The 6,000-nt window shown below is 40.8% G+C and overlaps 1 protein-coding gene across 1 annotated transcript in view; it reads left to right on the top strand.

Moving 5' to 3' along the window:
* The first annotated feature begins 422 nt into the window (after positions 1–422).
* Positions 423–6,000, top strand: part of LOC140188446 (putative oxidoreductase YteT) — a 207,406-nt gene continuing 201,828 nt past the window's right edge. The window contains exon 1 of the mRNA XM_072244730.1: positions 423–774. The gene's annotated coding sequence lies outside the window, so the exon portion shown is untranslated. The remainder of the gene's footprint in view (positions 775–6,000) is intronic.

Genomic DNA, 6,000 nt, shown 5'->3' with positions numbered 1-6,000 from the left:
TATACGTATCTGGGCATTTTGTCCTCATCTCCCCTATCCACATCACCGCTTCTAATATGTGAATGTTCCAGAGTTTTGAACATTTTGCAGTAAGCCTGGGAAAATCAATACTATAGAATAAGTAATATGGGAGAGCTGATCTAAGTAATGTAATAGTGTCAGCTTATTAAAAATGGAAAAATGAAGATATTTCAAATATATTCAAACAATTAATTAGTGTTAGATATTGTTAAAACAGTTACCACTCTCCCCTTACCTTCCTCCCGTCTGCTTACAACCAACATGTCAAAATTATATAGGTCTAACTAACAAATTACTTTTGGTTTTATTTTAAAATATTCTTAACTGTATTTCAAACCGGTCATATGGAAAACTGTCCTGTGCGGCCTCCAGGAGGTGAGTAAGAATAATGTGCACTGTTGAGAAGTTGCCACTAGTTGTCTCAGTTGCACGTATTTGCTCATTGTGACAATAACCATCCACGGATTTAAATATATTTCCTCCCGTCTTTTAAAATCAAAAAAAGGACCTTTGTGCAAGTTTCTTTTCCCCTTTTAATCATTGATAGCCTAAAGTTCCATGGCTGCTTGCCGTATTTCACGCCCGAACCTTGTTTACCTCACCCCCACCAGGTCGGACCTGAACCTTGCCCCGTCGCTCTGATACTATAATCCCGGCCTTGTTTCACGCGTGGCCCTTAAGAATCCCCAGTGTTGTTGCACTGGAAGCGGTGTAGGGGAAACAAAGGCCGCCGGAGTTCGTGGCTTTCAGCAGGTAAGCCGTTATGGCCGATTGTGGTTGGGTCGGAACTTTCCCTTGGAGTCGGCCTCCACTGGCAGTGTTTGGGGACATTCCCAGCTCTGTCTCGAGACATTTCTTTTCCCATTGTGATCCCACGAGTCACTGTTTAGAAAAAGAACACAGACAGGCGAAGGATCTCTGTTTAAAGACCGAGCTGCATTTCGCTACAGAAAACAGGTGGTGAATAGCTAGCTAGTTGTGTACTACGCAATGCAGAGTGGGAAGCCTCAGCGTCTAGTTTTCTTCCTTGATTTATTTCCCCGTTTCATGTTCAATGTAAGCACGTAATTCATTTGTAGTACATCATTATAATCCTTACTTATTGTCAGTCAGTGGATAACTATCAGCACATAGGCATCCATCCTGTTTTCTTCCTTAATGTGAAGGGTTTGGAACCTATACAACTTTGCCACTTTAGATTAATTAAACACAGAGAAAGGCCGTCTCCATAGTAGGTTAGAGCGAGTTCCCGAGGAAATGCTCGTTTGATTCTACTTTACATATCCTTTATTGTCTAAAAATAGCTATAATTTAAACTGAAGCGAAAGAAATTGATCCGGGGTTCCTTTACTGAACTGCTATCGAGCATTCTACGCGAAAATCCGCCCCAGAATCAGTTTGGGTGAAATAAAATATAGAAAGGGTAAGAGTTCATTGGTAGTAGTAATTTGTAGTAAATCGGTAGCAGTAAAAGTAATGTAAAACTGTGTATACATGAAGTAATGGGGGCTCGTGAGGAAGAGATTTCAATAATTACATCGGGCAAACTATATTGGGAGAGTTTTATTTGGGCGAGTTCTTAAAGTCATACACTGTGGAACCAACCAAAGAGCGGATTATGTAGACCTGTTAATCGATCTAGGATTCCATAGGAAAGTGATCATAATATGCTTAAATTCCAAATTTGATTAGATGATGAATTGGAGTTTGCAATTACAATCCTAAATTTAAAATTAAAAATTATTTATTATGGCAAAGTGAATGGGGAAGTAGATTAAATATCAGACATTTTGAAAAACTCAGTAGAGGTAGATTTTTCTGAGAGAGAGTAACTTCATCAATTGGCTGCATCATCAGTAGCTAACCAAGCATGTGTGAATATTAAAATGTAACATCAGCTTGATGTCATTTGTCTGATTATGGCACTACTTCCTTTATCCCTTGATTCCTTGATGTCCGGAAAACTACCAATCTCTATTTTAGATTAATAAAGTGACTGAACTTTCACTGCTGTAAGGGATGCTGAATTCCAAATGCTTACTACCTTTGAAGTAATTTCTCCTCAGCTCAGTCCTAAATGGCCGATTCCCAATTCACAAACTGTACTGCTGGCCCTAGACTCCTCAGATGGTAAACATCTCCTTACACCTTCCTTATCTAGTCGTTTTATGAATTTTGTAAGTATTGATAAGATTTCCTCTTGTCGTTTGAAATCTGAGGAATGTAGTCCCAGGGTATTGACTGACTTCTTGTATAGCAAACATGCCTTCTTGGAACCAATCAACCTTTGTTGCACTCCCTCTATGGCAGTATATTCTTTCGGGGCAAGGAGACCAAAGCTGTACAGAATACACCACGTGGGCCTTATCAAGGGCCTACACAATTGCAGTAAAGCTTCCATAACCAATAACCAAATTCCCCCGGGATCAATAAAGTATGACTATGACTATAAACAAGCTATCTTGTAATAAAGGCTAATGTATCATTTTTGCTCCCACCTGCTTGATTCACCTCCATACTGGTTTTCTGTGATTCGTGACGAAGCATCGAAGTTGTGTATCACCCAATCTCTCAGCATTTAACAAGTGCTATTTTTCTGTTACATGCACCAAAGTAGATGACTGTATGACATAGAAACAGAATCAGACCATTTGTCCCATTGATTCTGCTCCACAATTCGATCATGGCTGATTTATTTTCCCCCTCAATCCATTCTCCTGCCTTCTCTCCAAACCTCTGACTTTCTTACTAATCAAGAGTTTTATCGATGTGTGATATCGATACACCCAAATGACTTAGCCTCCACTGATTGCCATCTATGGCAATGATTTCCACAAATTCAACACCCTCTGGCTAAAGAAACTCCCCCCTCGTCTCTCAGCCTTCTGTTCTGAGGCTGTGCCTTCTTGTCCTGGACTGCCCCACTATCGGAAACTTTCTCTGCACCTCCATTCTGTCTAGGCCTTTCAGTATTTGGTAGGTTTTGATGAGATCTCCCTGTGGAAGTTTTAGATAGACTGGGGCATTTGTAGTCAAGTGAGACCACCAGAGGCACCTCTGCTTACCACAGAAGAGGTAATATGTACTCAAGCCAAATGAGTAAGGCCTCTGTAGTCAGACTTTTCCAGAAAGGTCTTCCTAAAACATACATGGGGACAGACAAGATAACAGAAGGATGTGAATCATACCCAACAACTAAGACTCTATTTTCTTTACTAACGTCGGCTGCCTGCTTGAAGTTTCGATTGACTTTTAGCACCTCTATTGTAAGCGGCAATTGATCTTGCAAGTAAGGGATTCAAACACGTGGTAATGTTTGACAGTAATCAATATCCATAACTGATAAACCAATTCTGTGTAAAAAATGTGGGTGACAAACATGCTGTTCTTGTGCACAAGTAAAATAAAAGGAATGCTTGAGTTGTAAGAGTTCATGTGTTCTGGGCCCAGTCATTTTGGATATTTTAGTTATTTTATTATCAGCGATGACAGTTACTTTGACAGCATCCTCCCCATTCATTCTTCTAAACTCCAGCAAGTACAACCCTAGAACCATTAAACATACTTCATAAGTTAACCCTTTCATTCCTGGGGTCATTCTCATAAACTTCCTCTGGACCCTCTCCAATGTCAGCATATCCTTTCATAGATGTAGGGCCTAAAACTATACACAGTACTCCAAATGTGGTCTGACCATTGCCTTACAAAGTCTCAGCATTATATATTGCTTTTATACAGTATTCTACTCCTTTTGAAAAGCATATATTAACATTGTAGTTGCCTTCCTTTCTACCTACTTAACCTACAAGTTAACGTTAAGGGGAATCCTGCACTAGGACTCCCAAGTCCCTTTGCGCCTCTGGTTTCTGAGTTTGCTGCCTGTTTAGAAAATAGCCAACAACTTGATTCCTTCCACCAATGTGCATTACCATACACTTCCAGCAATATATTACATTTTCCACTTTGCCCATTCTCCTAATCTGCAGATTCTCTGCCTCCTCGATAGTATCTGCTCCTCCACCTATCTTTGTATCATCTGCAAACTTGGCCACAAAGCCATCAGTTCTGTAATCAAAAACAGGAGAAAATCTGCAGATGCTGGAAATCCGAGCACCACACACAAAATGCAGGAGAAACTCAGCAGGCCAGGCAGCATCTATGGAAAAGAGTACAGTTGTTGTTTCAGGCCAAGACCCTTCAGCAGGACTGGAGGAAAAAAAGATGAGGAGTAGAGTTAAAAGGGGGTGGGGAGGGGAGGGAGATGCACAAGGTAATAAGTGAAACTGGGAGGGGAGGGGTGAAGTAAAGAGTTGGGAAGTTGGTTGGTGAAAGAGATACAGGGCTGGAGAAGGGGGGATCTAATAGGAGCGGACAGAAGGCCCTGTAAGAAAGAAAAGTGGGGAGGAGCACAGAGATGGGCAGGCAAGGAGCTGAGGTGAGAGAGGGAAAAGGAGATGGTTCTTCCTCTCCTCCTCCCACCTTTTAACTCTACTCAGTTTTTTTCTCCAGTCCTGCTGAAGGGTCTCAGCCCAAAACATTGACTGTATTCTTTTTCATAGATGCTGCCTGGCCTGTTGAGTTCCTGCAGCATTTTGTGTGTGTAACTCTGTAATCAAGATCATTAACATATAACTTAAAAAAGTAGTGGACCCAACACTGACTCTGGTAGAATACCATTAGTCCCAGCAACCAACCAAAAAAGGCCTCTTTTATTCCCACTATTTGTCTTCTGCCAGCCAGCCAATCATCTGTGGGTGCTTGTATCCTTCCTGTAATACCAAGAGCCTTTGTTTAGCAGTCTCATGTGCAGTACCTTACCAAAGGCCTTTTGAAAGTATAAGTAAACAGCAAATTGTGAGGATAGTCTGATAGCCTAGAATTTTCTATTTTACCTTGTTCTTGCCCATTCAATAAGCTTGTCTATATCCCCTATATCCTCTTTACATCTTATTCTTGGTTGCAATCCCACTTACTTTCCAAAAATTTTGAAGATGATATTTTAACTGCTCAACCGTGGGAACAGCCAGGGCTAAAACACTGATCCTATATAGAATAGTAGTGAATGGGGAGTGTTGTAGAATAGAGGGATCTTGAGTACAAGTACATGGTTTACTGAAAGTGGAATTGTAGGTAGAAAAGACTTTTGGCATGCTGGCCTTCATCAGTCAGGGCATCGAGTATAAAAGTTGGGAGGTCATGATGTGGTTGTACAGACTGCTGGTGAGGCCACACTTCGAGTATTGTGCTCAGTATTGGTCACCTTGCTATGGGAAAGAAATTGTTAAACTCAAAGAGTGCAGAAAATACTTACAAGGATGTCGCCAGGGCTTGAGATGATGATTTATAGGAAGAAGTTGGACAGGCTAGGACTCTATTCCTTGAAGTTTAGGAGACTGAGAGAAATTATGTTGTATATAAAATCATGAGGGTCAAAGACAAGGTGAATGCACTCAGTCTCTTTTCCCAGGGTTGGGAATCAAGAAATGAAGGGCATAGTTTTAAGGCAAGAGGGGAAAGAATTATTAGAAACTACAGGGCAACTTTTTTTGTTACACAAATGGTAGAATTTATTTGGAATGAGGTGTCAGAGAAACTGTTTGAGGAAGGTACAATAACAACTTTAAAAAGCAGTTGGACAGGTATATGGTTTGGAACGATTTTGGACAAATTCTGGCAAATGGAAGTAGCTTGGATGGGCATCTTGGTAGCAAGGGCTGAAGGGCTTATCTCTATGTTCTGTGACACTATGATTGAAAAAAGTATAAAGAGGGAGAAGATAGAGTATGGAGTGAACTAGCAAATAGAACATAGAACATTTCAGCACAATAGAGGCCCTTCTATTTTTCTATCATTCATGTGCCTAAGTTCCTAATATATCTGCCTTTACCACCACCCTGGGCTGTGTGTTCCACATACTCATCGCTCTGTTTAAAAAAAAACTTCTCAGACATCCTCTGTATGTTTTCCTCCAGTCACCTT

This window comes from Mobula birostris, chromosome 27 (genome assembly GCF_030028105.1).
Source record: "Mobula birostris isolate sMobBir1 chromosome 27, sMobBir1.hap1, whole genome shotgun sequence".
NCBI lineage: Eukaryota > Metazoa > Chordata > Chondrichthyes > Myliobatiformes > Myliobatidae > Mobula > Mobula birostris.
Note: the sequence above shows the minus strand (reverse complement) of the source record. Positions and strands in the feature narration are given on the sequence as shown.